This window comes from Lithobates pipiens, unplaced genomic scaffold (assembly GCF_037356315.1).
Source record: "Lithobates pipiens isolate NorthernLeopardFrog02 unplaced genomic scaffold, aLitPip1_a1.2 Scaffold_13, whole genome shotgun sequence".
In the NCBI taxonomy this organism is placed as follows: Eukaryota; Metazoa; Chordata; class Amphibia; order Anura; family Ranidae; genus Lithobates; species Lithobates pipiens.
This window is the reverse complement of record NW_027507718.1, coordinates 172265451-172291143: the sequence shown is the minus strand read 5'-3', so window position 1 is coordinate 172291143 and position 25693 is coordinate 172265451. Positions and strand designations below refer to the sequence as shown.

Below are 25693 nucleotides of genomic sequence, written 5' to 3'. Positions count from 1 at the left end.
AACAACATCAGAAATGTGCCCAAAAAGGATGAGGTAGCGGCCTTCAGGATCTTTAATTTCAGATGAAATCTGAGGGTAGCAAACTGGAGGCGCAAAACCATCACCAAAGGGAACACTGCCAACAATAAAAAGTAATGCATAAATAGAAATGATGCCAAAAAAGTTCCATACCCATCAATGTGTCATGAGAAAGCATATAAAGAGGGATGGAAGGAATGGGATAAGGTGTATACAAGTAACAAAAACATCACAGAAAACATTCAAAAAACAAATAATAGCTCAAGGCTGTGTAAAGAACTATAGCAACGACTCTTTGCTGTCAGTAAAAAAAAAACATAGACCAGCAGAAAAGTAAGGATTTAAACAATAGAAAAAGCTCTAAATGGGTAAGACATAAAAAAGTTTACCAAACATCTAGTTTGTTGGAAGTTAAATATATAAAAATACCTGACATTGAGTCGAAAAGAAAGAAAAAAGTCAGTCCATAGAGTCCTCAGGAGTTGGCGTAGGAGAAGAAAAACTACCAATTTTGATTGCCCCTGGCAACTTTTATTTCCTTCAGTATCAACTGATTTTTTGCAGGGAAAGGGTAACCATTCAATTTCATGTGTTGCTTTGGTTGAGAGGGCATTCTAGAAGCTGGATGTTTTGTAAAGAAGATTGGAGTTCTTCAGCAGAACAGCAGACATATTAAGATCCTTGGTAAATGAAGCAAAATGGAAAGCCTCATTGATAGGTGATTTGATGTCGCCGTAAAACTTGAAGAAGTGGCTTCAAAGCCCGACGCTTAGGGATGGTGAGTTGAGATAGATAAGCAAAAAGTTGATAGGTATGTCACTGGAAAATCAGTGGATCTTTTGCTCTAGCTGCAGCTAGAAGTTGTTCCTTGGTGCGGAAATATTGAAATTTGGTGACAATATCACGCAGTGGTCCAGCAGTTTTGCGAGTTGTGAGGGCTCTATGAACCCTGTCCATCTCCATTCATTCGACTGGTATGGAAGGCTGTAGTTCTTGCAATAGGGATAGAATAGTGGCTTGTAATTCAGTGACAGATTCAGGTATTCCACGTATACGAATATTGGAACGCCGGGCCCTATTTTCATAATCTTCTAAATGAGATTGAAGGACTAAGTTTTCCTCTTTAAGGTTTTCAAATTTAACTGCATAAGCCTGGGTTTACTAAAGGAGAGAACAAATACTGTTGACTTTTATGGACCTTTTTGGCATAGACATACAAGAAAATTATAAATTCAAACAATATTTATTTCTAAAAACATCCGTTATTGTATCTCAGAGCATGACGATTACACTGTCTACTATATCACAATTAAACAAATAAACAAATGATTCATACATTCCCATTTTATATAGTATAGGGATAAAATACAGTAGAATCACATAAATCCTTTGCAGAAACAGTGTATCATAGATGGTTCAGCTCTATATATAGACGAGCCATGTCTTAGCTATGAGGAATAAAATCGTCATAAGCTCCTGCTGAAGCGTTTCATAGAACGCGTAACATGTAGAGCACCTCCGAGCTGAACCATCTATGATCCACTGTTTCTGCAAAGGATTTCTGTGATTCTATTGTATTTTATCCCTATACTATATAAAATGGGAATGTATGAATCATTTGTTTAATTGTGATATAGTAGACAGTGTAATCATCATGCTCTGAGATACAATAACGGATGTTTTGTCATTTTTAGAAATAAATATTGTTTAAATGTATAATTTTCTTGTGTGTCTATGCCTAAAAACTCCATCAAAGTCAACAGTAGTTGTTCTCTCTAGTAAATTTAAATATCGGGACGTGGCATGTCTACTATATAGTGTATCCACAGCACCACTCTGTGGTTGATACACTCTTAAATTTAAAATTGCATAAGCCTGGGTGTTATTTTCAAGTTCATCAGCCTGCAGTTCCAAGATTTGCAGGGCGTTGACCCAGTTCTCTGATTTCCCTAATCGGACTGTTTGTTATATGATGTGTGGTCTGTTTAAGGGCTTTGTGAAGCATTTTTTAAAATTGCATTAGAACAGAAGAATGAGCAGGGTCTGTAAAAAATGTCATTTGTGAAGCTTTTATAGATGAATCTGTTTAGAAGAGAATGTTGAGATAAGGTTGAGCAATGGAGTGTGCCCACATCCCAAATGGTAAAGGGGAAAAGAAAGACATCCCCCTTCACGGGTCTTTAATGGCCCAACTTAGTTGAAAATCTAATAATACCAATATGGAAAATTGGATTCAAAGAAGTATAGAAGTATATAAAATGAATAACATTTTTATTTGTCAGTGGGTAAAAAGAACAGCAATAGTAGCTAATAAACACCCGGTAAATATTGTTACTCGGTCTGCTAATAACCTCCGCCACTTAATGTAATGGTTCTTAGGAGTTTTCTCCTGAAAATGAAGCCAAAAAAACAACAAAGAAGTGCTGCCTCAGGTTTCAGTCAGAATGGCACCACCTGCATCCCCTCTCCCTGGTACCTCACACTCAGTGAAATCCTCTCAATGCTCTAAAGTATCTGTGGTAACATGGGGAATATGATTTTGATTCATCTATACGGGAAATAGGAAGAAATCCCCCTAGACGGGACTTTAATTCCCCAACTTAGTTGGAAATCTAATAATACCAATATGGAAAATTGGAGTCAAAGAAGTATAGAAGTATATAAAATTAATACATTTTTTATTTAACAATGGGTAAAAAGAGAACAGCAATAGTGGCTGGTAAACATGTGAGTCAACACAATGTTAAAACAAATGGAATATAGTTCTACTATGTCACAGGACTACCGTGATGACATCACCATGGCAGATATCTGTGGGCCACATCCGACGCGTTTCAGAGATCACTTCTTTCTTCAAGGGTGTAAATAATAATAGAACATATTGCTTCTATAATAGAATGAACAAAGAATGAATAAGTCACAAACAAAAGCGTTACAGCCACTCTTTGATAACATATCTTTTGTACACTTACATGTTGACAGAGGTAATAGAAACAGATGTAACAGCCACATAATGATTAAAAAAAAAAAGCGATGTCCATCTAAGGATTAAAATTATCCTTTAAAAAAGAGTGGAGTTGAGTTACTAAACTGGAGAGTTCAAAATCTGGTGCAGCTGTGCACGGTAGCCAATCAGCTTCTAACTTCAGCTTGTTTAATTAAGCTTTGACAAGAAAAAAAAAACTGGAAGCTGATTGGTTTCTATGCAGAGGTGCACCAGATCTTGCAATCTTCAGTTTTAGTAAATCAACCCCACCCTGACTTCTGGGTTAAAGCTATATGAATCTTGTGTGAAAGCATTAATAAATAGACCTCTGACTAATTTCATGTAGTCTGGTTTAACTGGGCTTCATTAACGCCTTCATTAAAAAATCTTATAATGCCAGATGCACAACTTTTTGTATGTTATATCACATTTTGCTGCTGATGAATTGGGTTCTTATGAATCCATGGCATATAAAAGGTTTTTAAAGTTGGGCAAGGCTGACTAGCAATGTGTGTTCAAAAGTGATTGCCTGAAAACCTGGGGGGAAATTTTGGGACAGTGAAGAACATAGCTATCCAGTGGGTAATCATAATGGCATTGATATTACATATTTTAATTATTCATATTATACTTAAGTAGTGCTGTTGTAAACAGATAATTATAGATGGCATTCAATTTTAAAAAGATCTTCATAAACAATTAGTCTGGCAGCAAAATTGTTAATGTTGAATATGAATTGGAGGTTAACATAGCTATAAATGTATTTATTGCAATAAATGTTTGCAATGTCTGTTCAATTAGTTTATTGTTGATTCAGAGCAGGTGTAGGCAACCTTTTAGCCCTTGTACACACGGTCGGACATTCCGACAACCAAATCCGTGGAATTTTGTCCGAAACTGTTGCATACACACAGTCGGACAAAGTTGTCATAAAATCCGATCGTACTTAACGTGATGACGTTATTTCGTTAGGACTGGACTACGTTCAGGATAGTAGCCAATAGCTTTGGTCTAGGAATTTGATCTGAGCATGCGTGGCACTTTGTCCGATCGGAATTCTCTACACATGATCGGACAAAGTCCAATCGGATCATGTTGTCTGAAAATTTTATAGCCCAGCTGGAAAACTTGGCCCGTCGGATACTCCAACGGAAACAGTCCGATGGAGCCCACACACTGTCGGATTATCCGACAACGCGGTCCTATTGGACATTGTCCATCGGAATGTCCGACCGTGTGTAAAAGGGCTTAGAGGTGGAGATCTACCTGGACAACATAAAGGAAATCAAGGATCCCTGGGGGAAGGGGGGGTCGTCCACTTCAATACTAGGCACATCCCCCCCTCCTGCCCAGGACAATTTTTAGCTTTCAGCGCTCTCACATTTTGAATGACAATTGTGCGGTCATGCAACACTGTACCCAAACTACATTTTTATAATTTTCTTCCCACAAATAGAGCTTTCTTTTGGTGGTATTTGATCACCTCTGCAGTTTTTAATTTTTGCTCTATAAACAAAAAAGTACTGACAATTTTGAAAAAAAAAATGATGGGCACTGATAGGCGGCACTGATGCCACTGATAGGGGCACTGATAGGTGGCACTGGGTAGGCAGCACCGATGAGGAGCTACTGACAGGCATTACTGAGTGGCACTTATTGGCACTTTGGGGCACTGACAGGCATTACTGATGGGGCACTGATTGGCACTTTTTTGGGCACTGATTGGCACTGTTGTTGGCACTGACAGACGTTTATAGAGGGGGACTGGCTGTCAGGTCATGGGCACTGATTGGCAGCTGATGGGCACCTTTTGATGGGGGCTGTGCTGATAATTAGCACAGACCCTCCCTCTTAGCCCTTGTACACACAGTTGGACATTCCGACCACAAAATCCGTCAGATAATTTCCGACGAATTTAGTCCGGAAGTGATGTTGCACACACACGGTCGGACAAAGTTGTCGGAATTTCCGGTTGACAAGAACGCGGTGACATAGACCGCGTACGACGGGACTAGAAAAGGGAAGCTCAGCACCACGTGCGGCACCCTTTGGGCTCCTTCTGCTGATCTCATGTTTATCGCAGGTTAGTAGAAGTTTGGTTAGAGACGATTCGCGCTTTTCAGATTTGTGCTTCAGATCGTTACTCCTCTTCAGTTTGTGCTTGTCGATGCGTATCTGATTATCAGTGCATGTAGTCAGTTTGCATTTGTTGGTCATTGCAAACGATATCTTCGTATAGTACGCTTTGATACCCAGTGCTTATTGTCCGCTCGTTTCTGGTTTTCAGTTCGCTCTTTCAGGCCTTGCTGTTTATCTGTGCTTTCTGTTAGTCTGTTCTGACCAGCCGGCCGCTTTGAAGCCATGTTTCGTGTACGTACTCATCGTAGAGTTCATGCTGTGGAGGGGCTTGGTGTTGGGCTTTTAGCTTTGACACAAGCCCAGTCTATGAACAGGGTGAGGAGGAGTTTGTGGAGCAAGAATTGGTTGCTCCAGCGTGACCAATTCTCGCACATGCCCTTGCTTCGTGAGATCCGGGAGAATAATCCTGATGATTTCAGGAATTATCTCCAGATGATGGACCCCGTTTTTCCCCATCTGCTGGCTTTGCTGTTCCCTTATATCAGCAGGCAGGATACCTGCATGCGGCAAGCCATCACTGTGGAGCAGAGGCTCATTGCCACGTTGCGGTACTTGGCGACAGGGAGAAGTCTTCAGGACCTCAAGTTCTCAACAGACATCTCCCCCCAGGCTCTGGGAATCATTATTCCAGAGACCTGTTCTGCCATCATACAGGTCCTGCAGAAGCACTATATTAAGGTAAGTTTTCTCCTTTAACATCACATTCTATGTATTTAATGTTTGCTAATGTATTGTATTTCTTTCCTCATTCCCTAATTACCATGATAGCAATATGCTGTAATTGATATGCTGTGCCCCTTTGTCCTCATGCATGCTGGAAGCTTTTAAAGTTCCTTTTTTGTCCTTCATGCATATTTGCCTTCACTAACTTTCCCAGCATGCTCTTCTGGGTCCATAAACCTATAGCCTAGTCACTTAGCAATGTATTTTGTTAGCTCCATAGTATTGCTTTCCCCTAAACACCCCCTAAAATGTTATGTGTGTGCTTAAATTCATGCAGCGTGCCAGAGGTTTTTATTTGGTGGGCCAAACTCATTAGGATCCTCCCTCCCCCCAACTGCTAGGTCAGCAGATAGCAATCCTCTATCTGCTGACTTTACCAAACCCAATACACACTATACCTACCTCTTTTGTGGTCAGATTTATGGATGAATTCACCAAAGCATGTAGTGCAATGGCCTGCCGCAATACTTTCAAATGTTAGTGTTTAAAGTTTGTTTTCTCCTATTATTATCTTGATAGGTAATAGGAGAAATGTAAAAATGTGCTTCCATTTATTCCTTTTTTTTGTATTATGACACTTCTTACCTGTCTGGTGGGCTGACAATAGTGCAAGTATCACACATTATGCATTCAGCTCTCAATGAAGTGGAGAGGGTTACCTGTCCAAAACACCCCCCCCCCCCCCCCTAATTTTTTGCAATGGGCCATCAGATGGAGGGGGTGAGGAATTTGATAAGGGAACCTTATACTTTTGGCTTTAAATACTCATTTCCAAAAATGTTATACTGATCTTGGCCAAAAATGTTTGTGTCTAATCTGCTTGCAATGTTGATGTGCAAAATGTCTCTTTTTTTTTTCTTTGACTCCACAGTTTCCTTCAACGCCACAGGAATGGCAGACTGTGGCCTCCCACTTTGCCAGCCGTTGGGACTTTCCCAATTGTGGAGGTGCAATTGATGGGAAACACATCCCATCTTCCCACCCCCCAACTCGGAGTCCTACTATTATAATTACAAGGGGTATAATAGTATCGTGATGTTGGCGGTGGTGTCAGTGACATATGACTTCCTGTATATGGACGTGGGGAAAAATGGCCGGATGTTGGATGGTGGAGTGTTCACACGGACGGAGTTCTACTGGCGTCTCCAGAGTGGCAGTCTGGGCTTGCCACCTCCAGAGGAGAATGTGGAAGGACTCCCCTTTGTTTTCGTCGCAATGAGGCATTTGCTCTGGCAAACCATCTGATGTGGCCTTTCCCGATGAGGACCCTCACCCGGACCAGAGGATCTTTAATTTCCGGCTGGCCAGAGCCAGAAGAGTAGTGGAGAACACTTTCGGGATAATGGCCAGCCGGTTCTGCCTATTTTTGACTCCAATCCACATGGCGGAATATAAACTCAATCATATTGTGCTTTCGTGCTGCATTCTGCACAATATTTTGAAAAAACATTCACCAAACTATGTGGCCTCAGTTGGGCCTGATGCAGGCTTACCTGAAAATGCTAACCTGACGACCCTTGAAGCTGGTCGTCCTGGCTTGCCCCCCCCCCCCCCCCCCAAAGCGCCTGCAAGGTCAGAACAAGATATGTGGAGTACTTTGTGGGTAGGGGGGGACATTGATATGCCAGACAATGTCTGAGAGGCATTTTTTAAATAAATTTTTCTTTCAAACTTCAATAATCTTTGTTTTCATTTACTGCTTGGCTTTGTTTTAGGGGTGTCCTAGTTTTTTTTGTGGTTTTTTTGGGCCTTTTTCTACAACAGTGCAAACCCAATTTCAGAGCGAGATGAGGTGACAGTCTATTCTTCAGATAATCTTATTATGTTGTGGGTCTGCTACACACACACCTTGTTTTGTTGTTAATGTATGTAGTGTAATACTGACAAAAATATTGCTCATTTTCAGCACCATGGCAGAAATATGTGGGGTCGTGAAAATGACATGATTGGGGAAATTTAAAAAGCACTGTGGGTGTTATTTACTAAAAGCAAATCCACTATGCACTACAAGTGCACTGCAAAAGTGCACCTGAAACTGCACTTGGAGTGCAAAGTGGATTTGCCTTTAGTAAATAACACCCATTGTCACAGAAAAGAACAATATCAGACATGAGTATGTACAAACTGTGCTGATATTGCCTTCATCCCTGTAAAAGCCAAATTTGGAAGATGCACACAAATTGTGAATCAAAAAGTGGCCAGTTTCCTCCTGATCCCATGCCTAATGTCAACATTTGCTATCTCCCATCATAGGGTATTAATGTACGTGTTTTGGGGGTGCAACCCCTTCATCTCAGCCACTTTAGTAGCAAGCAAGGGGTTGCACCCACAAAATGCGTAAATCGATCCCCCATGATGGGAGATAGCACATGTTGACACACTGTGTGCATCTTCCAAATTTGGCTTTTCTAAAAATATAAAAGTGTTATTGAAAAATTAAAATGGATGCTAGCTAGTTTTGGGTGTTTCAGATTTGACATTTTTTGCTGAACATCATTGATGTTTTTGTGGATATTCTCTAAATCACGATTGCACCCCATTATCTCTCCAATGAGGATCTGGACTTTCACGGGTAAAATGCGATTCTTCTTCCACAACATCCACATCACCTTAAAATAAACCAAAAAAACACTGTATTATAAATATGCAGGCATACATTGATTAGCTTACCAGAAGCTGTGGTCTCAGACACTCACCTGTTGTGCCAATTTCGCCAATTTTGACAATCTCTCCTTCCTCCTCCTCCTCTGCTTCTGATGTTGGTATTTCCCCTTCTTTGGGAGGTGTGGGTTCCTGGTGTCCTCAGACGTCCCGAGTCTTCTCTCCCCTATGAGAATGTAAAAAAGGAATACTTCGCACACAGATATTTGAGGGCAGAAATAGGAATATGAAACATTGCTTGGAAGTGTCGTACAGTTGTGTTTTTTGGCAGAGTTCAAAGGTGAAAACATTATTTTTGACACTTTCTAAAGCTGGAATACTTACCTGTTGTGTGAACAAATGTAGTCAAGTGCAACTTGCCAAAACATCGTTTTTGGAGTGGGCACAAACAATGTTTATTACCAACGATTGAACCCATGAACATGAAAGTGGCCATTTTAAACTGTACAACATTAAATCAAAGCACATGGAGCAGTATGCAAGCAATAATAATAATATGAACACACGACAACTACTTACTTTTTTGAAGAACTCGCTTGATCCTTCTGTACTGATCGTGCTCCCTCAGTTTCAGGTTTGACCAGTGTTTTCTCAGTTAAGCCTTGGATCGTCGTACCCCAAAATTCTTCTGAAGACTCTTGACAACTTTAGTCGTGATCTTGGCCTTTCTGACATTTGGGTTTGGGTAAGGTCCATACTTCCCATCATAGTCATTCCTTTTCAATATGTCCACCATCTCCAACATCTCTCCAAAAGACATATTTGAGGCCTTAAATCTTCTCCTCCGGGATCGGGACATTTCTGGCTCCGGGCTTTCCTTGTCCTCCTCCTCGTTAGTGGAATTCCTATCATGCCCCTGCTGTGTCTCCGCCATCTGCTCCCCCCACTGCGCTGAAAGAGAAGGGGCAGGGAATAGACTAGAAAGAACCACAGGGGCGATCTGTGAGCAGAGGGAGAAGCTGACGTGCCGATTGTTCAGACGAAGGTACAATTTTAACTTGGTACATCACTAGCCTATACTGCTTCTAGATTGAGGCCTATATTGGGACAAGATTATGAGAGTTTAGCCTGATATTAGAGTTTGTCTTGTGTTGTGTCTTGCAGATTAAATAATATGGATGAGTTTAGCGACCACAGCTTTCTCCCCCTGTTCATCGACAAGTACTGTCTGTGGCAAGCTACACATCCCCACTACAGCAACAAATTAAAGAGGCAGGCAGCGATGGAGAAACTGCTTGAGTTTGTGAAGCTGGTGGTCCCCAGGGCAGACATCATCTATTTAGAAAATTTAATTGGTGGCCTGAGGAGTACATATCTGAGGGAGCGCAAGAAGGTGCTGAAGTCCATGAAAACTGGAGCAGCAACAGATGAAGTTTATGTCTCCAGGTTGTGGTACTGTGAGAGGATGCATTTTCTGTCAGACCAGGCTGAGGTCAGGGAATCCCTCTCTACTCTTCCTTCCACGCTTCCTTCTACGCTTCATTCCATCCCTGCTGAGTCTTCCGATGCCCAACCTGGGCCTTCCAGACAGGAAGAACTGGAGGAGCCCAGCTTGAGCCAGGTGTAGTATTGTTCTACATATTTTTGGAGTAAAAATTAATGATGTTAACTTGATTTTTGCTCACTAATTGCTGATTTTAGAAAGTGTTTCACATATCAATAGACAGTAGTGGCCAAAACATTTGGGCCAAGAATGAAAAATGCTGGGCTCAGAATGATAGTCTTTTCTATTTGTTAACAATTTGCAACAGTCAAGAGCTGAAAATTTTGTGTGTTTGATGAACCAAAAACTAAAACTATGTCCCTTTTTCATACACAGGAAGACCTCAGCCAGGAGGAGGGTGTGCAATGCAGCAGCCAGGAGGTGGCTGTGGAACGTGGCAGCCAGGAGGAGGCAGGGGTAAGTGGCAGCCAAGAGGTGGGCAGGCCTAGGAGCCTGACTGAATCCCAAGTCCCTCTCCTCCGCCTTCCACCCAAAGGGGCCAGAAAGGGGGGAATGTGGAGGAGTCGGGCTCTCAAGCTAATTGAGGAGGCGTCTGCAGCCCTTTAAGCCACCCCCACATATCAAGAGGCCTTGGCTGCCTACAAACTCCAGCGAATGGAGGAGAGGCAACACCTCATGTGTGAGGAGATAATTATCCAAACACTGACTAAGGGATTGAAGGGCCAAATCACACAAACAACACACTTGTGTGATTTGGACCATGCTCCTCCTCCTCCTGTTTCTGCCACACCTCCAGCACCACAGCCACAGCCTAGAAGGAAGCGTGGAAGGAAGACCAGAGAGTGATGACCTGGGTTCAGTCTGATCTGACAAAAGATGCAGGCTCTTGTATGACCACAGCCTGGGAACATAGATGTCATCTGCTGCTGTTCCGGGTTTCTTGGAATTCAGGACCAGACTGTTCTCCCTCAGATATGTACTCCTCAGGCCACCAATTTTTGCGTTTAAATAGTTGATGTGTGCCCTGGGGGCCAAAAGCTTCGCTAGTTTCTCCAGTGCTTCCTCCCTCTTTGTTTATGACACCTAAATAAAGGTTTTTTTTGGGTTCAAGATATACTTGCCTATGTGTTTTACTTCATAAAGGACAGTTTATTTGTGAGTAGGCAGGTACATTTCAAAAATACAAAGTCAAATTAAAACAAGGGGCACCAACACCAAACAACCTCCTAGAGATTAAAAAAATAAAAGAATAAAATAAAAAGATAATAATGGTGTTATGGTAAGTTGACACACAAAACACACACAAAAAAAAATACGAAGATGAGCAAAATGTCAAAAAAGGAGATCTTGATTAAAAAGCCAACCACAAAATTTACAGAAAAAAAAAATCAAAAATGATTAGGGAGATGTGACGAATTAAAATATTGTATTCATGAAATCAGGAAAAAGAATAAAGAAATAAGTTTTGGAGAAGTACGTGTGAATATGAGCAGCAAAACAACTTAATTCTTGTAGCATTATAAAGAAAAAGAGAATGTGCTGCATTAAAGAATTTTTAACATTGCAGCGTGACGAATGTGCTACCCTGTTTCCCCTAAAATAAGACCTAGCGTGATTGTCGACGATGGCTGCACTATAAGCCCTACCCCCCAAATAAGCCCTAGTTAAAGTCATTCTATGTCTTATTTTCAGGGTAGGGCTTATTTTCGGGGAAAGAGGGTGGGGTTTATTTGGGGGGTAGGGCTTATATTGCAGCCATCACCGACACTCATGCTAGGTCTTATTTTAGGGGAAACAGGGTATATCGATTACGAACGGTATTTTTACCTGACTGAGCGATTCCGTCTCAGAATTTTTTCTGAGCATGCATGGCACTTTGTCCGTCGGACTAGGCTACACACGATCGGAGCTGACACGCATCGGATCATGTTGTCGGAAAATTTTATATCCAGCTCTCAAACTTTGTTGGTTGGACATTCCAACGGAAAAAGTCCGATGGAGCCCACACACGGTCGGATTATCCGACAACACGTGTGTACAAGGTCTTACAGGGAGAGACGCCAATTGGCTCTCCCTGTCAGCGTGAACCGAGGAAAGCTGTTTACCGTCACTTTCTGGTTCATGCGATAATCAGCTGTGATTGGTCACAGCTGATCATGTGGTAAGAAGCCTCTGTCAGAGGTTTTATACCACAATCGGAGTTGCGGTGCATCAGACTGACACACAGCACCTCCGATTGCCGCGGGCGTGTGCTGGCTCTGTTATCCTGATTAGGAATATGACACCCGATCAGAAGAACACAACCACTTTGCTGCCGTGATTTTGCTATATGGCGAATGGCAAGTTGCATAGTTACATAGTAGGTGAGGTTGAAAAAAGACACAAGTCCATCAAGTCCAACCTATATGTGTGATTATATGTCAGTATTACATTGCATATCCCTGTATGTTGCGGTCGTTCAGGTGCTTATCTAATAGTTTCTTGAAACTATCAATGCCCCCCACTGAGTCCACTGCCTGTGGAAGGGAATTCCAGATCCTTGCCGCTCTTACAATAAAGAACCCTCTACGTTGTTTAAGGTTAAACCTCTTTTCTTCTCATTTTACTGAGTGGCCACAAGTCTTGTTAAACTCTGAGAAATAGGGGAATAGAAGGGAGCACCCACAGTGACTTATCCGTATATATCAAGGGAAAACAAAGAAGATACCACATAGGTATCAACAGGTCAGACTGTTTGAGGCATGGAAACAAATAAGAAAGTAACAAAATAGTTTATTAATAGAAAATACATAATATCATAACAGTGTTCAAAAAAGAATATAAAAATCATATAAAATGATACAATTTGTACATTGAACCCTTGTGCATTGCGTCTACACGTTTCGCCATAAAGGCTTCCTGAGGACACAGAAAAAGGTTCAAAGACGTAGCAAGAGAGAGCAAAATAAATCTCACTATCTGAAATGAGATATATTAGAGTTAAAATTCAAAACAACGCATATATACACAGACTTTACATTGCATGTCACGTTTAAAATGGATGTGTCCTGGTTGCTATAACATTTGTACTTGAGGTGCAGCCCATTTGATGTGGTATCTTCTTTGTTTTCTCTTGTTAAACTCCCTTCTGCGAAAAAGTTTTATCCCTATTGTGGGGTCACCAGTATGGTATTTGTATATTGAAATCATATCCCCTCTCAAGCGTCTCTTCTCCAGAGAAAATAAGTTCAGTGCTTGCAAACTTTCCTCATAACTAATATCCTCCAGACCCTTTATTAGCTTTGTTGCCCTTCTTTGTACTCACTCCATTTCCCGTACATCCTTCCTGAGGACTGGTGCCCAGAACTGGACAGCATACTCTAGGTGTGACTGGACCAGTCTTGTAGATCGGGAGAATTATCCTTTTATCTCTGGAATTAATCCCCTTTTTAATGCATGCCAATATTCTGTTTGCTTTGTTAGCAGCAGCTTGGCATTGCATGCCACTGCTGAGCCTATCATCTACTAGGACCCCCAGGTCCTTTTCCATCCTAGATTCCCCCACAGGTTCTCCCCCCAGTGTATATATTGCATTCATATATATATATATATATATATGCATTATTTTACATTTTTCTACATAGAACCTCACTTGCTATGTAGTTGCCTACCTCATTAAATTGTTCAGATCTTTTTGTAAGGTTTCCACATCCTGCAGAAAAGTTATTGCCCTGCTTAGCTTGGTATAGAGCTAAACTGTTTACCCCATCCTCCAGGTCATTTATGAACAAATTAAACAGGATTGGTCCCAACACAGAACCCTGGGGGACCCCATTACACACCCCTGACCACTCCGAGTACTCCCCATTTATCATCACCCTCTGATCTCACCCTTGTAGCCAGTTTTCAGTCCATGTACCTTATTTTGTACAGTAAACGTTTATGGGGAGCTGTGTCAAATGCTTTTGCAAAATCCAGCTACACCACGTCTACGGGCCTTCCTTTATCTAGATGGCAACTCACCGCCTCATAGAAGGTTAATAGATTGTTTTGGCAAGAATGATTCTCCATGAATCCATGCTGATTACTGCTAATGATGTCATTCTCATTACTAAAATCTTGTATATAGTGCCTTATCATCCCCTCCAAGAGTTTACATACTATTGATGTTAGACTAACTGGTCTGTAATTCCCAGGCATGTATTTTGGGCCCTTTTTAAATATTGGTGCTACATTGGCTTTTCTCCAAACAGCTGGTACCATTCCAGTCAGTAGACTGTCAGTAAAAATTAAGAACAATGGTCTGGCAATTACTTGACTGAGTTCCCTAAGTACCCTTGGGTGCAAGCCATCTGGTCCCGGTTATTATTAATGTTAAGTTTCCCAAGTCTAATTTTAATTCTGTCCTCTATTAACCATGGTGGTGCTTCCTGTGATGTGTCATGAGGATAAACACTGGAGTTTTGGTTACTGAAGGGCCCCTCGATGCCCTCCTGAAGACTGAGGAAAAGAATAAATTCAATACCTTTGCCATCTCCCCATCCTTTGTAACCAGATGTCCGTCTTCATTCTTTATGGGGCCAATATGGTCTGTTCTCCTTTTTTACTGTTTACATGCTTAAAGAATTTCTTGGGATTTTTTTTTTGCTCTCCACTGCTATGTGTTTTTCATATTCTATCTTGGCCGTCCTTATTGCACCCTTACATTTCTTGTTGCATTCTTTATAAAGTCTTACTACTGATGATGATCTCTCAACCCGTTTTTTGAAGGCCTTCTCCATTGCTTTTATATGCATTTCTACATTTCTACCCCCCCCCAATGCAGTGCCCTCTGTCTCGTTCACCCCCAGTATAGTGTCCTCTGCACCCCCCCATGCAGTGTCCTATGTCCCATTCCCCCCTCCCCCTCTATAGTGTCCTCTGCCCCTCCATGCAATGTCCTCTGCCCCCCAAAGCAATGTCCTCTGTCTTTCACACCCTCCCCCCACTGTAGTGTCCTCTGTCCCCTTCAACCCCTCAGTGTAATGTCATCTGCCCCCCCATGCAATGTCCCCTGTCCCCTACACACACCCCTCCCCAGGGCCATCTTATTAACATCATGGGCCCCTGGGCAAAGTAATGCACTAGGGCCCCTACCAGGGAGATGGTGACCTGTGGCACCCTATGTGCATGGTGACAAGGAGAGGGTGTAGCTAAATGATGCTACATATTGGGAGTGGCTTTGAGTCTCACTAGAAACATAAAATACACACAAGCAGGGAATTATCCCAAATTAAATTCACCCCCTATACACACTGTCCCTGCCTTCTCTACACACTGCCCCCCTAACCCATATACACGGACTCTTTTTCCCTGTACACATTGCTTCCACTCCTTTTTGAAATGATCCCCCTCCTTGTACAAACTGTCATAAATGCGTCTCCCAGTCTATCAGCAGCCTATATTTATGTATGCCTGTACACAGTGGGGGGGGGGGGCAGGAGGGCACCGTATAGAGGGGTTGGGGGACACAGTAAAGGGGAGGTCAGAAGGGTACAGTATAGGGTGTAGTAATGTATAGTGTCAAGTTTGGGTAGTATAGGGTGTTATAGTGGCAGGTTTGGGTAATATAGCTGGTATAGTGGGAGAATTGGGCAGTATAGGGTGGTATAGTAGAAGGTTTGGGTAGTGTAGGGTGGTATAGTGGAAGGTTTGGGTAGTATAGAGTGTTATAGTGGCAGGTTTGGGTAGTATAGGGTGGTATAGTGGCAGGTTTGGGTAGTATAGGGAGGTATAGTGGAAGGTTGGTGTAGTATAGGGTGGTATAGTGTCAGATTTGGGTAGCATAGGTGGTATAAGGGCAGGTTTGGGTTGTATAGGTGGTATAGTTGAAGGTTTGGGTAGTATAGGGCGGTATAGTGGCAGGTCTGGATAGTATAGTTACATAGTTAGTCAGGTTGAAAAAAAGACACAAGTCTATCCAGTTCAACCATAAAAAACAGAAATAAAATTAAATAAAAAATATCGTACAATCTAATATACCCAATTCTATACCCACAGTTGATCCAGAGGAAGGGAAACATCCCCAGCAGAGCATGCTCCAATTTGCAACAGCAGTGGAAAAAATTCCTTCCTGATCCCCCCGAGAGGCAATCGGATTTTCCCTGGTCAACTTTACCTATAAGTGTTAGCCAGTTATATTATGTACATATCCAGGCCTTTCTTAAAGCAATCTACTGAGCTAGCCAGAACCACCTCTGGCGGGAGTCTGTTCCACATTTTCACAGCTCTTACTGTGAAGAAACCTTTCCGTATTTGGAGATGAAATCTCTTTTTCTCTAGACACAAAGAGGGCCCCGTGTCCTCTGTGTTGACCGCAAAGTGAATAACTCAACACCAAGTTCACTATATGGACCCCTTATATATTTGAACATGTTGATCATATCCCCCTTATTCTCCTCTTCTCAAGAGAGAATAAATTCAGTTCCTCTAATCTTTCCTCATAGCTGAGCTCCTCCATGCCTCCTTATCAGTTTCGTTGCCCTTCTCACTTTCTCCAGTTCCCCGATATCTTTTTTGAGAACTGGTGCCCAAAACTGAACTGCATATTCCAGATGAGGTCTTACTAATGATTTGAGCAGGGGCAAAATTATATCTCTCTCTCTGGAGTCCATACCTCCCTTAATAGAAAAAAGGACTTTGCTCGCTTTGGAAACCACAGCTTGGCATTGCATGCTATTATTGAGCTTATGATCTACCAAAACCCCCAGATCCTTCTCCACTATGGATTGCCCCAATTGTACTCCCCCTTGTATGCATGATGAATGTACATTCTTAGCCCCCAAGTGCATAACTTTACATTTATCAACATTAAGCCTCATCTGCCACATAGTCACCCAATTAGACAGAGCATTGAGGTCAGCTTATTCCAGTGCATAGCTTTGTGTCATCTGCAAAGACAGAAATGTTACTTTTGATCCCAGACCCAATATCATTTATAAAGATATTAAAAAGTAAGGGTCCCATCACTGAACTTTGGGGTACACCACGGATAACCTTAGACCATTCAGAGTAAGAATCATTAACCACTACTCTCTGAATTCGGTCTTTTAGCCAGTTTTCTACCATTTGCAAACTGATATTTCCAAGCCTGTAGACTTTACCTTACACATGAGCCATGTGTGTGGAACTGTATCGAACGCTTTTGCAAAATCCAAGTATACCACATCCACCGCCACACCTCCTTCCAAGGTTTTACCTGTTCATAAAAATAAATCAGGTTTGTCTGACAACTTCTGTCTTTCATGAATCCATGCTGTCTGTTGCTTAAAATGTTTTTTTATAGCAAGAACTCGTCTATGTGGTCTTTTATTAAACGCTCCACTATCTTCCCAACTATAGAAGTTAAACTAACGGGTCTATAGATACTTGGTAAAGACTTTGTTCCCTTTTTAAATGTAGGCACCATGTTCGCCATGTGTCAATCCAATGGTACTATTTCCATCATTAACGAGTCCCTAAAAATTAGATACAATGGCTTTGAAATTACAGAGCTCAATTATTTTAGGATCTGTGGGTGGATGCCATCTGGTCCAGGTGCTTTATCCACTTTTATTCTGTCTAAATATTTCTGGACCATATCACTTTTGAGCCATTGTGGATCATTCAGGGCTATGTCAATACCACCCCTATTATGGACATGAGCTCCCCCATGCTCTTTTGTCTACACAGAGCTGAAGAAAGTATTTAATAAATTAGCCTTCTCTTTGTCCCCAGTCACCCACTCTAGATTATTTTATAAAGGGCCTACGTGCTCAGACTGGACCTTTTTACTATTAATATATTTGAAGAGTTTTTGGGGGTTTTTCCTACTATCTTTTGCAATCTGTCGTTCATTTTGAATTTTTGCATCCTTGATTTCCTTTTTACATATTCTGTTAAATTCTTTTTAACATTTAAACGACACTAGTGTTACTTAATTTTTATATTTTTTAAAAGTTTTTTTCTTATTGTTTATAGCTTTTTTAACTTTGACCGGTAGCCACATAGGTTTTATTTTTAGCCTTTAAACTTATTGCCCATGGGAATATACTTTGCAGTGAAGTCCCAAACAGTCTTTATGCTCCCTTGAAGTTAAGTGTTTTTATCTTTCCCGTATGTATTTCTTGCTTACAGCTAACATCAAATGAAACCATGTTATGATCACTGCTACCCAGGTGTTCCTTTATCTGAACATTAGTAATAAGTTCTGCATGGTTTGAGATTACCAGGTCAAACAGAGCTTCATTCCTAGTTGGGGGCCACAATAAACTGGACCATAAAATTGTCCTTTAACAGGTTTATAAATTTTTGCCCTTTAACTGTCCCAGCAGTGCCATTACTCCAGCCAATTTCTGGGTAGTTAAAATGCCCCATTATTATCACCATCCCAGCCCTTGCAGCCCTTTCCATCTGTGCAAGGAGCTGAGTCTCCACCTCCTCTTTAACAATGGGTGGTCTATAACAAACTCCAATGATTAACTTTGAACTACGCACATCTATATGCAGTTCTACCCATAGTGCTTTAGACTCATCGCACTCTCAATCAACCAGGTCCTCTTTTAAACTTGCTTTGAGCTCACTTCTCACATAGAGACCCCGCCACCTTTCCTTTTTATCCTGTCTCTCCGAAAGAGTGCATAGCCAGGTATATTAATAGCCCAGTCATGTGAGGATTGAAGCCAAATTTCAGCAATACCGATTACATCATAGCTCTCCTCTATAGTGCGGTAAAGTGGCAGGTTTGGGTAGTATAGGGCAGTATAGTGGCATGTTTGGGTAGTATAGGTGGTATAGTGGCAGGTTTGGGTAGTATACTGGAAGGTTTGGGTAGAATAGGGGGTATAGTGGCAGGTTTGGGTAGTAAAGGTGGTATAGTGGCAGGTTTGGGTAGTATAGGGTGGTATAGTGGCAGGTTTGGGTAGTATAGGGTGGTATAGTAGAAGATTTGGGTGGTATAGTGGCAGATTTGGGTAGTATAGGTGATATAGTAGCAGGTTTGGGTTGTATAGGCGGTATAGTGGAATGTTTGGGTAGTATAGGGCAGTATAGTGGCAGGTTTGGAGCGTATAGGATGGTATAGTGGTAGATTTGGGTAGTATAGGGCAGTATAGTAGCAGGTTTGGGTAGTATAGGGGGTAAAGTGTCAGGTTTGGGTAGTATAGATGGTATAGTGGCAGGTTTGGGTAGTATAGTGGAAGGTTTGGGTAGTATAGGTAGTATAGTGGCAGGTTTGGGTAGTATAGAGGGTATAGTGGCAGGTTTGGGTAGTATAGGGAGGTATAGTAAAAGGTTTAGGTAGTATATTGGGGTATAGTAAAAGGTTTTGGTAGTATAGGTAGGTAGGGTGGTAGAGTGTAAGGTTTGAGTAGTATAGGGCATATAATAGCGGGTATGGGTAGTATAGGGTGGTATAGTGGCAGGTTGGGGTAGTATAGGGCAATATAGAGGCAGGTTTGAGCAGTATAGGGCGAGATAGTGGCAGATGTGGGTAGTATAGGAGGTGGTACAGCAGAGTATGTTACATGGGACAGCACAGTACATTAGATGGTGGGCACAGCACATTGCATGGTGGATACATGAATACATCACATTACATGATGGGCAAAGCACATCACATTACATGGTGGGCACAACACATGACAGTGGGCACTTCACAGCACACTCAATGGTGATAATGGCACAAAACATTACATGGTAGGCATAGGACATTACACGGTTGGCATTTCACAATACAGCACATTACGTGGTGGGCACAGAACATGATATGGTGGGCACAGCACATGACATGGTTGGTACTGCACAACACAGCACGTTACATGGTGGGCACAACACAGCACATGCACACGGTGAGCGCAGCATCTTATATGGTGGGCACATCACGTGAGATGGTGGGCACAGCTGAGCACATTACCTGTTGAGCACTGCACAGCACATTATATGGTGGGCACAGCATATTATTTAGTGGGTACTGCATATGACATGGTGGGCACTGCATGGCACAGCACAGGACATTGTTGGCACTGCACGACATGTTACATGGTGGGCACAGGACATTAAATGGTGGGCACTGCACAGCACGTTCCATTGTGGGCACTGCACGATGCGTTACATGGTGGGCACAGGACATTAAATAGTGGGCACTGCACAGCACGTTCCTTTGTGGGTACTGCATGGCACATGACATGGTGGGCAATGCACGGCACATGACATAGTGTGTACAGAACATTACACGGTAGGCACTGCATGGCGCAGCACATGACATGGTGGGCACTGCATCACATGGTGGGAACTGCATTGCAAAGCCCATTACAAGGTGGGCACTTCATGGTACAGCACATGATATGGTGGGCACAGCACATGACATGGTGGGCACTGCATGGCACAGCACATTACATGGTGGGCACAACACATTACATGGTGGGGACTGCACATGACATAGTGGGCAATTCATGGCAAAGCACATGACATAGTGGGCACTTCATGGCACAGCACATGACATAGTGGGCACTGCACATGACATAGCCTACTATCATTGCACATGACATAGTGGGCACAGGAGAGCACATTACATGGGGGGGGGGGGCAGAAGTCTGTCCCCTAGCACAATCATTACACCCACCCAGGTCAGTTTCTACACAATCCTCCCTCCCTAATAAGTTTACTAACCTCATCTATTCTCAACAGCATGGCAGATTTCCTTCCTCCCGGGCTCCTGCTGGTTAGGGTGACATCAGCGCCCCTCCATCCAGACAGCTGCCTGCAGCTCCCGGACACTGAAAATCTGTGTGAGCGGAACAGATCCTGTGATAGGAGACGGCAATCGGCAGAGACAGGACTCGGCTGCAGCAGTTGACACTTGTCTCCTCCATGTGTGCATCACACAGAGGGCTTTTCTTCCTTCATGATGGAACACAGATAAGCCACTGGCATATGGACCTATATTGGGGGAGGGGCCTGGAGCTGCAGCTCCAATAGCCCCTATGTTAATCTGGCCCCGCAGCCGGGAACTCTAGAGCATGCGGCTGGGCGCAGGATGGTGAAAATGAAAAAATAATCCCTCAGCTCCCGCCTTCTGGGCCCCTCTATTGAGCTGATGGGCCCAGAAAAATATATTTATTTACCACCTAAGCAAGAAGGAGCTTGGGAAGGTTTCATAGTTTCATAGTTAGTTAGGTTGAATAAAGACACCAGTCCATCCAGTTCAACCTGATTGAGTGTGTACAATTGTCCCTATCCCTGTACATTGCACACTCATGTCTGTCCCTACCCCCAAGGAGCCCACAATCCAAGGTCCCCATCCAAGGGCCAATGTTTGACAGAAGCCAATTAACCTACCTGCATGTCTGTTAGGACCTGGGCTTGAACCTGGGACCTCTGGTGTGTCTGGCAGTGACTCTGCTTACTGAGCCACCTGGAATGCTGGACAGCTCCTTGGACAGCTCCTTGGACAGCTCCTTGGACAGCTCCTTGGACAGCTCCTTGGACAGCTCCTTGGACAATTCCTTTAGTGATCTTGTCTTGAATCTTGTTTGCCTTGAACCTTGAACCCTTTGCTCCTCCCATGAACTTCCTATATAAGCCATGTCTCTGCACTTCCTCCTTGCCAGAATATTGTGCCATCTCCAGCCTGTATCTCGTTCCCGTCTTCGCTGCTGCCGCTTATATTTACTACTGCTTGTTATCGACCCTTGGCTTGTTCCACGACTACGCTTCTGCCTGATCCCAATCTGCAACAACTCGTTACCGACCTTTTTGGCTTGCTTACTGACCACGCTCTAGTTTGATCCTTACCTGTTCATCCGCTACTGAACCCCGGCTTGCTCACCTCCTGGTGGGGCTATCCTGAGGACCGCGACCTGGCACTAACACGCAGCCAAGCCCATCTCCACCTTTGGGAGCTCTGGTGAATACCGGTTAGTGCTTAGACCCCGCACCTCAGGTGAACCCGTGCCATCAGCCAGGGTGACCTGTGTGAATATCTGCTCTGCTGCTATAGCTATTGGTCTCTGAGCCTGACTCCAGATCGTGACATAATATTCTGGCCAAAAACATGGAGGCCGCTATAGCAAATGCCGTGGCTCCGTTCAGGCAGCAAATTGCTGAGCTGCAGCAAGAAATCCGCTTGTTTAGAGGCACAGTACACCCAACCCCGGAACCGGTATTTCCAGAACCGTTTGTCTTGATGCCTGAGAAGTTTGATGGTAATCGTGCATCCTTCTTTTGTTTTAAGATGGATTGTGAGCTTTTGTTTTCCCTTAAGCCTAGAACCTATGCCACTGACTATATTAAGATTCGTGCTTCCATCAACCTGCTCACTGGACAATGCAAAACATGGGCTCATCAGCTTTTACAGGAAAGGAGTCCAGTCTTGGATAGCTGGGAGGCATTCATGTTTGCTCTGGACTCTTACATTCCTGTTTCTAAGAAAACCAGAGTTCCCAAGTCTGCTCTTTGCTCACGTGGCCTGCGGGCATCCAGGGACAGGAGTACCTGGTACAGATATGACTCCATGCCATCACAGTATGTTCCAAGCCATGAAGCTGAAGTCCTTACCCCACAAAGCCTAGACGCTCCTAATGTCACATGCACACCTTCCCTGGGAGACGTGGAACCCATGGAGATCGGGGCCATCCGGCCCAAGCTATCTCAAGGTGAAAGAGAGCGGAGGAGAGACTGTGGTCTTTGTTTTTACTGTGGGGGGAGAGGGCATCTTATCTCTCTCTGTCCAATTCGCCCACCTCGGCCAAAGGTTCTCCAAGTGGGTACTTCTAGGATCCTTCCTGCTGTCCCTGAATCTCTGCCTGCTATCCAGCTCGAAGTTCCAGTGTCGGTGTCCCCAGTCGCAGTTCCAGTGTCGGTGTCCCCAGTCGCAGTTCCAGTGTCGGTGTCCCCAGTCACAGTTCCAGTGTCGGTGTCCCCAGTCGCAGTTCCTGTGCCGGTGACCCCGCTTGAAGTTCCTGTGCCGGTGACCCCGCTTGAAGTTCCTGTGCCGGTGACCCCGCTTGAAGTTCCTGTGCCGGTGACCCCACTTGAAGTTCCTGTGCCGATGACCCCGCTACCTCCTGACTGTACCTATGCCTCAAATGGCACCATAGTCCGTAAGCAGGACCTGAAGACTTTCGAAAGAGCCTTGCGAGCGATGAAAGTATCAACAACTGGAACTTCTAAAACTAATAAAGCCCAAAGGAAATAGAATGTTAATGCACCTAGATTAACAAGAGAATTCCACCAGAGGTTCCCTCACAAACCGGGCCCTAAGACGTCCAGTGGACGTCTTGGGAGGAGGAGAGTACTGTTAGGACCTGGGCTTGAACCTGGGACCTCTGGTGTGTCTGGCAGTGACTCTGCTTACTGAGCCACCTGGAATGCTGGACAGCTCCTTGGACAGCTCCTTGGACAGCTCCTTGGACAGCTCCTTGGACAATTCCTTTAGTGATCTTGTCTTGAATCTTGTTTGCCTTGAACCTTGAACCCTTTGCTCCTCCCATGAACTTCCTATATAAGCCATGTCTCTGCACTTCCTCCTTGCCAGAATATTGTGCCATCTCCAGCCTGTATCTCGTGCCCGTCTTCGCTGCTGCCGCTTATATTTACTACTGCTTGTTATCGACCCTTGGCTTGTTCCACGACTACGCTTCTGCCTGATCCCAATCTGCAACAACTCATTACCGACCTTTTTGGCTTGCTTACTGACCACGCTCTAGTTTGATCCTTACCTGTTCATCCGCTACTGAACCCCGGCTTGCTCACCTCCTGGTGGGGCTATCCTGAGGACCGCGACCTGGCACTAACACGCAGCCAAGCCCATCTCCACCTTTGGGAGCTCTGGTGAATACCGGTTAGTGCTTAGACCCCGCACCTCAGGTGAACCCGTGCCATCAGCCAGGGTGACCTGTGTGAATATCTGCTCTGCTGCTATAGCTATTGGTCTCTGAGCCTGACTCCAGATCGTGACAATGTCTTTGGATTGTGGGAGGAAACCGGAGTACCCGGAGGAAACCCACGCAGGCACAGGGAGAACATGCAAACTCCAGGCAGGTAGTGTCATGGTTGTGATTTGAACCTTACTGCTAGGTGAGAGTGCTAACCACTACACCACTGTGCTGCCCAGGTTGATGTTTACAAGGGGACAGATAAAGTGCAGGGCCACCCATTCAGCTGGGGCCCCTGGGCAGTGCCCAGGGGTGCCCGCTCATTAAGATGGCCCTGCCCCTCCCCCCCACTGTAGTATCCTCTGTGTCTCCCATGTAGTTTACTCTGTCCCCTTTAAACCCCCCACCCCACTGTAATGTCCTCTGCCCTCCCAGTGCGATGTCCTCTTCACACACACCCCCATGTAGTGTCCTCTGTCCCCTTCACTCCAGTGTGTAAGTAGCACTCTCCTACCTTATACCGGTGTATAGCAGAGCAGAGAACGGGAGAAGTCACACAGTACTGGATAGAAGGCGGGATCTGATGGAGTTAACTTTTTACATTAACAAGCCCGGCAACCAATCACCTGCTGGTTAATGAAAAAAGTTAGTTCCAGCAGCTCCTGCCCCCACCCTCTATCCAGTACTGTGACTCTAAGTTGCAGGCAAGAGGAGAGCGGCGGTGGTGGCTGGGGGAAGGACTGTGTGTGGGGCCGTGTTTGTGATTGACTCATTGGTTGCGCAAGATTTAGAGGCTAGAATCAAGAGCTAGATTTTAGGGTTTGCTGATGATACCACATTATGCAGTAGAATACCTTTGACACAAGGTATAGCATCAATACAGGAATAACTTGACAGATGAGGTTCAAAATTGAGAAATGTAAAGCAATATGCTTGGGTGCCAAAAATACACATTAGGGGGGACTCCCCTGGGAGAATCGGTGATGGAAAAGGATCTAGGGGGTGCTTGTAGATCACAGATTTAGCAACAGCATACAATGTCAAACTGTAGCTAACAAAGCTAGCAAAATACTTGCATTAAAAATGGGAAAAACACTCCTGGTTTGGCTTCCTCTTGAATATGCAATTTAGATTTGGTAACCAATCCTCAGGAAGGACAAATAATGGGCAACAAAATAGGGGGGTAAAGGACCTCAGCTATGATATTCCATTGTATAGAACAGCCTTTTTCAAACAGGGTGCCTTCAGGTCTCTTCAGGGGTGCCTCAAAATTGTCCAAAAATTGTATACAAGCCAGAAGGTTGATCAAGCCTGCCTTTTAGTTACACAAAGCCAAAGGTCTTCATTGTGCACCATTACTTCCTTCCAGCTGCCAGCGTCCTAACAACCAATGATATAATTGGTCGATAAAGTGGAGGTCGGGCCCCTGAACAGCATTATTTGTCCCTCTCCTGCAGTTCTCCATCACCACTGGGGTCATATTAGCTGAGTGAGGAAGATAGTGTGCAAAGGTATATTTTCTTTGGAAGAATAAATCCCCTCTAATGTAGGGATCCAATGTGTGTGGATGTTGCAGCAATATGTGAAACTATTATGCCACGTACACATGGTCAGAATTTCAGCCAGCAAAAGACCGATGAGAACTTTTCATCTGAAAATGCAGCCGTGTGTATGCGCCATCGGAATTTTGCTGGCCGAATTCCACCCAGCAAAAGATTGAGAGCAGGTTCTCAATTTTTCAGATGGAAAATATCAGAAAATCTGATTGTGTGTATGCAATTCCGACGCGCAATAACTCACGCATGCTCTGATTCAACTACGAAACGGAAGCTATTGGCTACTGGCTATTTA

The 25693-nt window shown here is 43.7% G+C and overlaps 1 protein-coding gene and 1 long non-coding RNA gene across 3 annotated transcripts in view; one reads left to right on the top strand and one right to left on the bottom strand.

The window, feature by feature from the left end:
* Window positions 1–11085, top strand: part of LOC143976053 (uncharacterized) — a 56842-nt gene extending 45757 nt beyond the window's left edge. Inside the window, exon 3 of the long non-coding RNA XR_013272477.1 lies at window positions 10347–11085. This is a non-coding gene — a long non-coding RNA (uncharacterized LOC143976053). The remainder of the gene's footprint in view (window positions 1–10346) is intronic.
* GNG7 (G protein subunit gamma 7) overlaps window positions 1–25693 on the bottom strand; it is a 356098-nt gene that overhangs the window by 270585 nt on the left and 59820 nt on the right. The window lies entirely within an intron of this gene.